Here is a 14,224-nt window from a genome sequence, read left to right as displayed (position 1 = left end):
GGGATAAGGCATCAGGCTTGGTGTTCTTGCTACCCGGACGGTAAGAAATCACAAACTCGAAACGAGCGAAAAACAACGCCCAACGAGCTTGACGGGCATTAAGTCGTTTGGCAGAACGGATGTACTCAAGGTTCTTATGGTCTGTCCAAACGACAAAAGGAACGGTCGCCCCTCCAACCACTGTCGCCATTCGCCTAGGGCTAAGCGGATGGCGAGCAGTTCACGGTTACCCACATCATAGTTGCGCTCAGATGGCGACAGGCGATGAGAAAAATAAGCGCAAGGATGAACCTTATCGTCAGACTGGAAGCGCTGGGATAGAATGGCTCCCACGCCTACCTCTGAAGCGTCAACCTCGACAATGAATTGTCTAGTGACGTCAGGAGTAACGAGGATAGGAGCGGACGTAAAACGTTCTTTTAGAAGATCAAAAGCTCCCTGGGCGGAACCGGACCACTTAAAACACGTCTTGACAGAAGTAAGAGCTGTGAGAGGGCAGCAACTTGACCGAAATTACGAATGAAACGCCGATAGAAATTAGCGAAACCTAAAAAGCGCTGCAACTCGACACGTGACCTTGGAACGGGCCAATCACTGACAGCTTGGACCTTAGCGGAATCCATCTGAATGCCTTCAGCGGAAATAACGGAACCGAGAAAAGTAACGGAGGAGACATGAAAAGAGCACTTCTCAGCCTTTACGTAGAGACAATTCTCTAAAAGGCGCTGTAGAACACGTCGAACGTGCTGAACATGAATCTCGAGTGACGGAGAAAAAATCAGGATATCGTCAAGATAGACAAAAACAAAGATGTTCAGCATGTCTCTCAGAACATCATTAACTAATGCCTGAAAAACAGCTGGCGCATTGGCGAGACCAAACGGCAGAACCCGGTACTCAAAATGCCCTAACGGAGTGTTAAACGCCGTTTTCCACTCGTCCCCCTCTCTGATGCGCACGAGCTGGTAAGCGTTACGAAGGTCCAACTTAGTAAAGCACCTGGCTCCCTGCAGAATCTCGAAGGCTGATGACATAAGGGGAAGCGGATAACGATTCTTAACCGTTATGTCATTCAGCCCTCGATAATCCACGCAGGGGCGCAGAGTACCGTCCTTCTTCTTAACAAAAAGAACCCCGCCCCGGCCGGAGAGGAAGAAGGCACTATGGTACCGGCGTCAAGAGACACAGACAAATAATCCTCGAGAGCCTTACGTTCGGGAGCCGACAGAGAGTATAGTCTACCCCGAGGAGGAGTGGTCCCCGGAAGGAGATCAATACTACAATCATACGACCGGTGAGGAGGAAGGGAGTTGGCTCGGGACCGACTGAAGACCGTGCGCAGATCATGATATTCCTCCGGCACTCCTGTCAAATCGCCAGGTTCCTCCTGAGAAGTAGGGACAGAAGAAACGGGAGGGATGGCAGACATTAAACACTTCACATGACAAGAAACGTTCCAGGATAGGATAGAATTACTAGACCAATTAATAGAAGGATTATGACATACTAGCCAGGGATGACCCAAAACAACAGGTGTAAACGGTGAACGAAAAATCAAAAAAGAAATAGTCTCACTGTGGTTACCAGATACTGTGAGGGTTAAAGGTAGTGTCTCAAATCTGATACTGGGAAGATGACTACCATCTAAGGCGAACATGGGCGTAGGCTTATCTAACTCTCTGAAAGGAATGTCATGTTTCCGAACCCATGCTTCGTCCATGAAACAACCCTCAGCCCCAGAGTCTATCAAGGCACTACATGTAGCACCCGAACCGGTCCAGCGTAGATGGACCGACAAAGTAGTACAGGATTTTGATGGAGAGACTTGAGTAGTTGCGCTCACCTGTAGCCCTCCGCTTACAGATGAGCTCTGGCTTTTACTGGACATGAATTAACAAAATGTCCAGCAACTCCGCAATAGAGGCACAGGCGGTTGGTGATCCTCCGTTCCCTCTCCTTAGTCGAGATGCGAATCCTCCCAGCTGCATGGGCTCAGACTCTGAGCCAGAGGAGGGAGATGGTTGCGATGCGGAGCAGGAAACACCGTTGATGCGAGCTCTCTTCCACGAGCCCGGTGACGAAGATCTACCCGTCGTTCTATGCGGATGGCGAGAGCAATCAAAGAGTCCACATCTGAAGGAACCTCCCGGGAGAGAATCTCATCCTTAACCACTGCGTGGAGTCCCTCCAGAAAACGAGCGAGCAGCGCCGGCTCGTTCCACTCACTAGAGGCAGCAAGAGTGCGAAACTCAATAGAATAATCCGTTATGGACCGTTCACCTTGGCATAAGGAAGCCAGGGCCCTAGAAGCCTCCCTACCAAAAACTGAACGGTCAAAAACCCGAATCATCTCCTCTTTAAAGTTCTGGAACTTGTTAGAGCAATCAGCCCTTGCCTCCCAGATAGCTGTGCCCCATTCTCGAGCCCGGCCAGTAAGGAGTGAAATGACGTAAGCAACCCGAGCTCTCTCTCTAGAGTATGTGTTGGGTTGGAGAGAGAACACAATCTCACACTGCGTGAGAAAGGAGCGGCACTCAGTGGGCTGCCCGGAGTAGCAAGGTGGGTTATTAACCCTAGGTTCTGGAGGCTCGGCAGGCCAGGAAGTAACAGGTGGCACGAGACGTAGACTCTGGAACTGTCCAGAGAGGTCGGAAACCTGAGCGGCCAGGTTCTCCACGGCATGGCGAGCAGCAGACAATTCCTGCTCGTGTCTGCCGAGCATGGCTCCTTGGATCTCGACGGCAGTGTAACGAGCGTCTGAAGTCGCTGGGTCCATTCCTTGGTCGGTTCCTTCTGTCATGCAGGTGAAAGAGGACCCAAAAGCGACTTGGCGAAAACAGAGTCTTTAATCCAGTAAAGTAAATACAAACAAAAAAACACAACCTTCACTCGAAATGACGAGGACAAACTGGAGACTCGATCTTGAACAGCAGGTGAACAGCAGGTTGCCTCGGGAAGGCACTTGAACCAGACAGACTCAGACACCTGCTCACCACGCAGCATCTGAGGAAAACACGACACGACAGGGCGATACACAATCACAGCACGGTGAATTCTAAACAAGGAACCGACAGGACAGGAACGGAACACAAAGGAAGAAATAGGGACTCTAATCAGGGGAAAGGATCGGGAACAGGTGTGGGAAGACTAAATGATTGATTAGGGGAATAGGAACAGCTGGGAGCAGGAACGGAACGATAGAGAGAAGAGAGAGCGAGAGAGTGAGAGAGGGAGGGGGAGAGAGAGGGATAGAAAGAGGGAAAGAACCTAATAAGACCAGCAGAGGGAAACGAATAGAATGGGAAGCACAGGGACAAGACAAGATAATAAATGACAAAACATGACAGCTCCTTTCTCACCCAGTGTGAGATTGTGTTCTCTCTCCAACCCAACACATACTCTAGAGAGAGAGCTCGGGTTGCTTACGTCATTTCACTCCTTACTGGCCGGGCCCGAGAGTGGGGCACAGCTATCTGGGAGGCAAGGGCTGATTGTTCTAACAATTACCAGAACTTTAAAGAGGAGATGATTCGGGTTTTTGACCGTTCAGTTTTTGGTGGGGAGGCTTCTAGGGTCCTGGCTTCCCTATGCCAAGGTGATCGATCCATAACGGATTACTCTATAGAGTTTCGTACTCTTGCTGCCTCTAGTGACTGGAACGAGCCGGCGCTGCTCGCTCGTTTTCTGGAGGGACTCCACACAGTGGTCAAAGATGAGATTCTCTCTCGGGAGGTTCCTTCCAGTGTGGACTCTTTGATTGCTCTCGCCATCCGCATAGAACGACGGGTAGATCTTCGTCACCAGGCTCGTGGAAGAGAGCTCGCATCAACGGTGTTTCCCTGCTCCGCATCGCAACCATCTCCCTCCTCTGGCTCTGAGACTGAGCCCATGCAGCTGGGAGGGATTCGCATCTCGACTAAGGAGAGGGAACGGAGGATCACCAACCGCCTGTGCCTCTATTGCGGATTTGATGGACATTTTGTTAATTCATGTCCAGTAAGAGGCCAGAGCCCATCAGTAAGCGGAGGGCTACTGGTGAGCGCTACTACTCAGGTCTCTTCATCTAGATCCTGTACTACTATGTCGGTCCATCTACGCTGGACCGGTTCGGGTGCTACATGCAGTGCCTTGATTGACTCTGGGGCTGAGGGTTGTTTCATGGACGAAGCATGGGTTCGGAAACATAACATTCCTTTCAGACAGTTAGACAAGCCTACGCCCATGTTTGCCTTAGATGGTAGTCATCTTCCCAGTATCAGATTTGAGACACTACCTTTAACTCTCACAGTATCTGGTAACCACAGTGAGACTATTTCTTTTTTGATTTTTCGTTCACCTTTCACACCTGTTGTTTTGGGTCATCCCTGGCTAGTATGTCATAATCCTTCTATTAATTGGTCTTGTAATTCTATCCTATCCTGGAACGTATCTTGTCATGTGAAGTGCTTAATGTCTGCCATCCCTCCCATTTCTTCTGTCCCCACTTCTCAGGAGGAACCTGGCGATTTGACAGGAGTGCCGGAGGAATATCATGATCTGCGCACGGTCTTCAGTCGGTCCCGAGCCAACTCCCTTCCTCCTCACCGGTCGTATGATTGTAGTATTGATCTCCTTCCGGGGACCACTCCTCCTCGGGGTAGACTATACTCTCTGTCGGCTCCCGAACGTAAGGCTCTCGAGGATTATTTATCTGTGTCTCTTGACGCCGGTACCATAGTGCCTTCTTCCTCTCCGGCCGGGGCGGGGTTCTTTTTGTTAAGAAGAAGGACGGTACTCTGCGCCCCTGCGTGGATTATCGAGGGCTGAATGACATAACGGTTAAGAATCGTTATCCGCTTCCCCTTATGTCATCAGCCTTCGAGATTCTGCAGGGAGCCAGGTGCTTTACTAAGTTGGACCTTCGTAACGCTTACCATCTCGTGCGCATCAGAGAGGGGGACGAGTGGAAAACGGCGTTTAACACTCCGTTAGGGCATTTTGAGTACCGGGTTCTGCCGTTTGGTCTCGCCAATGCGCCAGCTGTTTTTCAGGCATTAGTTAATGATGTTCTGAGAGACATGCTGAACATCTTTGTTTTTGTCTATCTTGACGATATCCTGATTTTTTCACCGTCACTCGAGATTCATGTTCAGCACGTTCGACGTGTTCTACAGCGCCTTTTAGAGAATTGTCTCTACGTAAAGGCTGAGAAGTGCTCTTTTCATGTCTCCTCCGTTACTTTTCTCGGTTCCGTTATTTCCGCTGAAGGCATTCAGATGGATTCCGCTAAGGTCCAAGCTGTCAGTGATTGGCCCGTTCCAAGGTCACGTGTCGAGTTGCAGCGCTTTTAGGTTTCGCTAATTTCTATCGGCGTTTCATTCGTAATTTCGGTCAAGTTGCTGCCCCTCTCACAGCTCTTACTTCTGTCAAGACGTGTTTTAAGTGGTCCGGTTCCGCCCAGGGAGCTTTTGATCTTCTAAAAGAACGTTTACGTCCGCTCCTATCCTCGTTACTCCTGACGTCACTAGACAATTCATTGTCGAGGTTGACGCTTCAGAGGTAGGCGTGGGAGCCATTTTATCCCAGCGCTTCCAGTCTGACGATAAGGTTCATCCTTGCGCTTATTTTCTCATCGCCTGTCGCCATCTGAGCGCAACTATGATGTGGGTAACCGTGAACTGCTCGCCATCCGCTTAGCCCTAGGCGAATGGCGACAGTGGTTGGAGGGGGCGACTGTTCCTTTTGTCGTTTGGACAGACCATAAGAACCTTGAGTACATCCGTTCTGCCAAACGACTTAATGCCCGTCAAGCTCGTTGGGCGTTGTTTTTCGCTCGTTTCGAGTTTGTGATTTCTTACCGTCCGGGTAGCAAGAACACCAAGCCTGATGCCTTATCCCTTCTGTTTAGTTCTTCTGTGGCTTCTACTGATCCCGAGGGGATTCTTCCTTATGGGCGTGTTGTCGGGTTGACAGTCTGGGGAATTGAAAGACAGGTTAAGCAAGCACTCACGCACACTGCGTCGCCGCGCGCTTGTCCTAGTAACCTCCTTTTCGTTCCTGTTTCCACTCGTCTGGCTGTTCTTCAGTGGGCTCACTCTGCCAAGTTAGCTGGTCATCCCGGTGTTCGAGGCACTCTTGCGTCTATTCGCCAGCGCTTTTGGTGGCCGACTCAGGAGCGTGACACGCGCCGTTTCGTGGCTGCTTGTTCGGACTGCGCGCAGACTAAGTCGGGTAACTCTCCTCCTGCCGGTCGTCTCAGACCGCTCCCCATTCCTTCTCGACCATGGTCTCACATCGCCCTAGACTTCATTACCGGTCTGCCTTTGTCTGCGGGGAAGACTGTGATTCTTACGGTTGTCGATAGGTTCTCTAAGGCGGCACATTTCATTCCCTCGCTAAACTTCCTTCCGCTAAGGAGACGGCACAAATCATTATCGAGAATGTGTTCAGAATTCATGGCCTCCCGTTAGACGCCGTTTCAGACAGAGGCCCGCAATTCACGTCACAGTTTTGGAGGGAGTTCTGTCGTTTGATTGGTGCGTCCGTCAGTCTCTCTTCCGGGTTTCATCCCCAGTCTAACGGTCAAGCAGAGAGGGCCAATCAGACGATTGGTCGCATACTACGCAGCCTTTCTTTCAGAAACCCTGCGTCTTGGGCAGAACAGCTCCCTGGGCAGAATACGCTCACAACTCGCTTCCTTCGTCTGCTACCGGGTTATCTCCGTTTCAGAGTAGTCTGGGTTACCAGCCTCCTCTATTCTCTTCCCAGCTTGCCGAGTCCAGCGTTCCCTCCGCTCAAGCGTTTGTCCAACGTTGTGAGCGCACCTGGAGGAGGGTGAGGTCTGCACTTTGCCGCTACAGGGCACAGACTGTGAGAGCCGCCAATAAACGCAGGATTAAGAGTCCTAGGTATTGTTGCGGCCAGAGAGTGTGGCTTTCCACTCGCAACCTTCCTCTTACGACAGCTTCTCGTAAGTTGACTCCGCGGTTCATTGGTCCGTTCCGTGTCTCCCAGGTCGTCAATCCTGTCGCTGTGCGACTGCTTCTTCCGCGACATCTTCGTCGCGTCCATCCTGTCTTCCATGTCTCCTGTGTTAAGCCCTTTCTTCGCACCCCGTTCGTCTTCCCTCCCCCTCCCGTCCTTGTCGAGAGCGCACCTATTTACAAGGTACATAAGATCATGGACATGCGTTCTCGGGGACGGGGTCACCAATACTTAGTGGATTGGGAGGGTTACGGTCCTGAGGAGAGGAGTTGGGTTCCGTCTCGGGACGTGCTGGACCGTTCACTCATTGATGATTTCCTCCGTTGCCGCCAGGATTCCTCCTCGAGTGCGCCAGGAGGCGCTCGGTGAGTGGGGGTACTGTCATGTTTTGTCATTAATTATCATGTCTTGTCCCTGTGCTTCCCATTCTATTAGTTTCCCTCTGCTGGTCTTATTAGGTTCTTTCCCTCTTTCTATCCCTCTCTCTCCCCCTCCCTCTCTCACTCTCTCGCTCTCTCTTCTCTCTATCGTTCCGTTCCTGCTCCCAGCTGTTCCTATTCCCTAATCATCATTTAGTCTTCCCACACCTGTTCCCGATCCTTTTCCCTGATTAGAGTCCCTATTTCTCTTCTTGTTTTCCGTACCTGCCCTGTCGGATCCTCATCTATAATTCACCGTGCTGTGTCTATGTTTTGCCCTGTCGTGTCGTGTTTCCCTCAGATGCTGCGTGGTGAGCAGGTGTCTGAGTCTGCTAGGTTCAAGTGCCTTCCCGAGGCAACCTGCAGTTCTCGATCAAGTCTCCAGTCTGTTCTCGTCTTTACGAGTAGTATTATGCTTTTTGTTTTGTAAAGTTTATTACTGGATTAAATACTCTGTTTTCGCCAAGTCGCTTTTGGGTCCTCATTCACCTGCATGACAGAAGACCCAGAGATACCTCTGCTGCAGAGGATATGTTCATTAGAGTTAACTGCATCTCAGAGTTAATGCTTCACAGAGTTCAAGTAACAGACACATCTCAACATCAACTGTTCAGAGGAGACTGCGTGAATCAGGCCTTCATGGTCGAATTGCTGCAAAGTAAACACATCAATAATAATAAGAGACTTGCTTGGGCCAAGAAACACGAGCAATGGACATTAGACCGGTGCAAATCTGTCCTTTGGTCTGATGAGTCCAAATTAGAGATTTTTGGTTCCAACGTCGTGTCTTTGTGAGATGCAGAGTAGGTGAATGGATGATGTCTGCATGTGTGGTTCCCACCGTGAATCATGGAGGAGGAGTTGGGATTTGCTGGTGCCACTGTCTGTGATTTATTTGGAATTCAAAGCAGACTTAACCAGGATGGCTACCACAGCATTCTGCAGTGATACGCCATCCCATCTGGTTTTCCCTTAGTGGGACTATCATTTGTTTATCAACAGGACAATGACTCAACACACCTCCAGGCTGTGTAAGGGCTATTTGACCAAGAAGGAGAGTGATGGCGTGCTGCATCAGATGACCATGCCTTCACAATCACCCGACCTCAACCCAATTGAGATGGTTTGGGATGAGTTAGACCTCAGAGTGAAGGAAAAGCAGCCAACAAGTGCTCAGCATATGTGGGAACACTTCCATACTGTTGGAAATAATTCCAGGTGAAGCTGGTTGAGAGAATGCCAAGACTGTGCAAAGCTGTCATCAAGGCAGAGGGTGGTACTTTGAAGAATCTAAAATATAACATGATTTTGATTTGTTTAACACTGTTTTGATTACTACATACAGTGGGGCAAAAAAGTATTTAGTCAGCCACCAATTGTGCAAGTTCTACCACTTAAAAAGATGAGAGAGGCCTGTAATTTTCATCATAGGTACACTTCAACTATTACAGACAAAATGAGAAAAAATCCAGAAAATCACATTGTAGGATTATTTATGAATTTATTTGCAAATTATGGTGGAAAATAAGTATTTAAATAAAAAAAGTCAATTACAAAAGTTTATCTCAATACTTTGTTATATACCCTTTGTTGGCAATGACAGAGGTCAAACGTTTTCTGTAAGTCTTCACAAGGTTTTCACACACTGTTGCTGGTATATTGGCCCATTCCTGCATGCAGATCTCCTCTAGAGCAGTGATGTTTTGGGGCTGTTACTGGGAAACACAGACTTTCAACTCCCTCCAAAGATTTTCTATGGGGTTGAGATCTGGAGACTGGCTAGGCCACTCCAGGACCTTGAAATGCTTCTTACGAATCCACTCCTTTGTTGCCCAGGCGGTGTGTTTGGGATCATTGTCATGCTGAAAGACCCAGCCACGTTTCATCTTCAATGACCTTGCTGATGGAAGGAGGTTTTCACTCAAAATCTCACGATACATGGCCACATTCATTCTTTCCTTTACACAGATCAGTCGTCCTGGTCCCTTTGCAGAAAAACAGCCCCAAAGCATGATGTTTCCATCCCCATGCTTCACAGTAGGTATGGTGTTCTTTGGATGCAACTCAGCATTCTTTGTCCTCCAAACACGACGAGTTGAGTTTTTACCAAAACGTTATATTTTGGTTTCATCTGACCATATGTCATTCTCCCAATCTTCTTCTGGATCATCCAAATGCTCTCTAGCAAACTTCAGACGGGCCTGTTCATGTACTGGCTTAAGCAGGGGGACACGTCTGGCACTGCAGGATTTGAGTCCCTGGCGGCGTAGTGTGTTACTGATGGTAGGCTTTGTTACTTTGGTCCCTGCTCTCTGCAGGAGAGCTTTGGTCCCCCCGTGTGGTTCTGGGATTTTTGCTCACCTTGTGATCATTTTGACCCCACGGGGTGAGATCTTGCGTGGAGCCCCAGATCGAGGGAGATTATCAGTGGTCTTGTATGTCTTCCATTTCCTAATAATTGCTCCCACAGTTGATTTCTTCAAACAAAACTGCTTACCTATTGCAGATTCAGTCTTCCCAGCCTGGTGCAGGTCTATAATTTTGTTTCTGGTGCCCTTTGAGAGCTCTTTGGTCTTGGCCATAGTGGAGTTTGGAGTGTGACTGTTTGAGGTTGTGGACAGGTGTCTTTTATACTGATAACAAGTTCAAGCAGGTGCCATTAATACAGGTAATGAGTGGAGGACAGAGGAGCCTCTTAAAGAAGGAGTTACAGGTCTGTGAGAGCCAGAAATCTTGCTTGTTTGTAGGTGACCAAATACTTATTTTCCAGCATAATTTGCATATAAATTAATTAAAAATCCTACAATTTCTCATTTTCTCTGTCATAGTTGAAGGGTACCTATGATGAAAATTAGAGGCCTCTCACCTTTTTAAGTGGGAGAACTTGCACAATTGGTGGCTGACTAAATACTTTTTTGCCCCACTGTAATTCCATGTGTTATTTAATGGTTTTGATGTCTTCACTATTATTCTACTTTGTAGAAAATAGTACAAATAAAGAAAAACCCTTGAATGAGTAGGTGTGTCCAAACTGTTGACTGGTACTGTATATAAAAAAAAACAAGTTTTATTGTCATAATAGTTTTTCGGGAGTGTATTTGGAAATATACAAAATAAAGGAATAGAGGTGAAATCAGTCATTGAAACAGACATGGTGGCATAGCAGGAAAATGGGAATCCCAAGTGAATAATAACTACCGGATGAATAAATATACAGAATATAATCATGTACAGAATGTCACAGTGTGTCAAATATGTATGTTGAAAACACTGTTTATAGTACTGTTTGTGTGGGTGTCCCTGACATTGCCAAAAGACAAAGCGCTGTGAATGGATCAACGGTGCACCAATCAGGGCTTTAATGGACTTGACAAAAGTAACAAGGGGGAAGTGTAATGAAATTAGGTTGCCCTGGCACTTTTCTTGCTCAGGAACAAGCTGAGTAGTAGACAAAAACCTCCAAGGGACCATGATGCAACGTCTCAAGAGCGTCTTAAAAACTTCTCTGGTACAACCCGGGGTCTAGGCAAAACCGCCCAGGGACCATAACACAACGTATGAAGAAGGTCTTAAATACTGCCCTGGGACAAACTGGGAACTAGACAAAAACTAGAAAAGACCGTGACAGAACGACCTGACAAATCCAGGCGACCATTTTGTGACAGTCCGGGGACGTTCTAACGACAAAATGTTGTTTTCATGGTATACAGTTCAGCATGTTCCGGTGCCAAATACTCAGCAAAACCGTTGTTGTTGTTCAGTGTAATATGAACAGTAAGAGATGGGTGACAGTTCACACTGTACAGTTTGTACCAGCGCCATGCGTACAACCTCTCTATTTCCTCCATTCACATCTGACGTAGGCAATGCATGCTGCTTCAGTGATTGATTCATTCCAATGATGTCTGGGAGTATAATAGAATGTGACCTGCTTTATTTTTCATTCAGTCATATAACAGTTCCGGGAATCAGAAGCTATTAGTCAGCACAGTACTTGGTGTCAGTAGCAGGATTGGTGGCTGACTTAACTCTATAGCTTAGGGCAATGTCTTTGTCTGGGGGTCATAGAGCTGGCACCCTCTCTCAGGTAACTACTAGCTTGTTCATTGGGTTGGGAATAGTGGTAAAGTATAACGGGGACAGGTGGAGTTAGATGATGCATGTATATGTGTGTGTGTGTTTGTTTGTCAGTGTGTTTGTTTGTTAGTGTGTCAGTGTGCGTGTGTAACTGGGTGTCACCCTGTGGTCCAGCCACGCCTGTGATCTCTGAGTCCTCCTTTTGGAGAAGGTCCATGTGTGTGTGTCTGGCTGTGGGCCAAGCTGGCCCCGGATGAGAGGGCCACAGGGAACAGATGTGTGTGTGTAGTGACACTAGCAGATGAAAGGAGAGTAGACCTGTGTTCAGCTAGGCTGAAGAACAGAGGAACAGCGGGTGTGTTAGTGCTAGCTAGGTAAGTGTCGTGGGTGTTTGTGGTAGAGCGCAGAGATTGTTCTCTGTTAAGAGTGCTGAGTGTTCTCTGTGATTCTGACCAGGGCCTTCAGAGAGAGAGAGAGAGAGAGAGAGAGAGAGAAAGAGACCAACACACACACCTGGTGTCTGTCACCATATATATAGAATTTACACTGAGGTGTCTTCAGGTTAAGGTGTAGCGCACAGGAGATTTAAGAGGTCAGAGATCAGCGGAGCTGTGGAAAGCCTTAGACAGTTAGACACCCCATAAAGCCCCTAAGAGCCAGTCACAGCACGGGCTAACAAGACACCGACAGGACCCAACACACCAGACAATGACTTGCTAAATCTCTGAATCTCTCTAAATCTCTCTCACACACACACACACACACACACACACACACACACACACACACACACACACACACACACACACACACACACACACACACACACACACACACACACACACACACACACACACACACACACACACACACACACACACACACACACACACACACACACCCACCCACCCTCCCTCCCTCCAGGGGGATGGTACCTAATCCACTGGAATAGAGCAGGATCAGGTCTGGTCACAGTCTCCCCAAAGACTTAGGAGCATCCAGGAGTAGCCCCAGAGTTATCCCCCAAGAGAGAGAGGGGACAGAGGGAAGACTTTAACAGGGTGGTACATGGACATTACCAATAAAAACAATATATTGGTCAAACTAACAGAAGAGGGTTGGCCCACTAAAACCAATGACAACTGCATGCTGTTTTCAAGGAATGGTCAAATAAATGTTTGAATTTTTGAGTGATATAAAATAAAAGTGAACTATACCTGACACGTATGAGTGGTTTAGGTTAATTTCCCAGCTCTGCCTGTCAAGCAGCAGAAGGGCACATTTGACCATGTACAGTTAGCTGATAATGTTTCCGGTAGAAACTTTGTACAGCTAAACATGTAGTGGTAAGTAGACCTAATGTACTTGTTTCAACATTGTTTTTAAGAGTGTTTAATCACGATTGCTGCTGACAGACATTGATTGATGGACCACGGCTAGCTTGCTAATAACAGATCACGTCATTATGGCTAGCTAGCTAACAACAGATCACTTCAATATGGCTTGCTAGCTAATAACAGATCATGTCATTATGGCTAGCTAGCTAACAACAGATCACTTCAATATGGCTTGCTAGCAAACAACAGATCACGTCAATATGGCTTGCTAGCTAATAACAGATCACGTCATTATGGCTAGTTAGCTAACAACAGATCACGTCAATATGGCTTGCTAGCTAACAACAGATCACTTCAATATGGCTTGCTAGCTAACAACAGATCACTTCAATATGGCTTGCTAGCTAACAACAGATCACTTCAATATGGCTTGCTAGCTAACAACAGATCACTTCAATATGGCTTGCTAGCTAACAACAGATCACGTCAATATGGCTTGCTAGCTAACAACAGATCACTTCAATATGGCTTGCTAGCTAACAACAGATCACGTCAATATGGCTTGCTAGCTATCAACAGATCACATCAATATAGCTAGCCAACTAATAACAGATCATGTCAATATGGCTTGCTAGCTAACAACAGATCACGTCAATATGGCTTGCTAGCTAACAACAGATCACATCAATATAGCTAGCCAACTAATAACAGATCATGTCAATATGGCTTGCTAGCTAACAACAGATCGCGTCAATATGGCTTGTTGGGTAACAACAGATCACGTCAATATGGCTTGCTAGCTAACAACAGATCACATCAATATAGCTAGCCAACTAATAACAGATCATGTCAATATGGCTTGCTAGCTAACAACAGATCACGTCAATATGGCTTGCTAGCTAACAACAGATCACATCAATATATGTCATGCAGGTGAATGAGGACCCAAAAGCGACTTGGCGAAAACAGAGTATTTAATCCAGTAATAAACTTTACAAAACAAAAAGCATAATACTACTCGTAAAGACGAGAACAGACTGGAGACTTGATCGAGAACTGCAGGTTGCCTCGGGAAGGCACTTGAACCTAGCAGACTCAGACACCTGCTCACCACGCAGCATCTGAGGGAAACACGACACGACAGGGCAAAACATAGACACAGCACGGTGAATTATAGATGAGGATCCGACAGGGCAGGTACGGAAAACAAGAAGAGAAATAGGGACTCTAATCAGGGAAAAGGATCGGGAACAGGTGTGGGAAGACTAAATGATGATTAGGGGAATAGGAACAGCTGGGAGCAGGAACGGAACGATAGAGAGAAGAGAGAGCGAGAGAGTGAGAGAGGGAGGGGGAGAGAGAGGGATAGAAAGAGGGAAAGAACCTAATAAGACCAGCAGAGGGAAACTAATAGAATGGGAAGCACAG

This window comes from Oncorhynchus gorbuscha, linkage group LG23 (assembly GCF_021184085.1).
Source record: "Oncorhynchus gorbuscha isolate QuinsamMale2020 ecotype Even-year linkage group LG23, OgorEven_v1.0, whole genome shotgun sequence".
Taxonomy (NCBI): domain Eukaryota; kingdom Metazoa; phylum Chordata; class Actinopteri; order Salmoniformes; family Salmonidae; genus Oncorhynchus; species Oncorhynchus gorbuscha.
The sequence above is the reverse complement of the archived record's forward strand: the minus strand, read 5'-3'. Positions refer to the sequence as shown.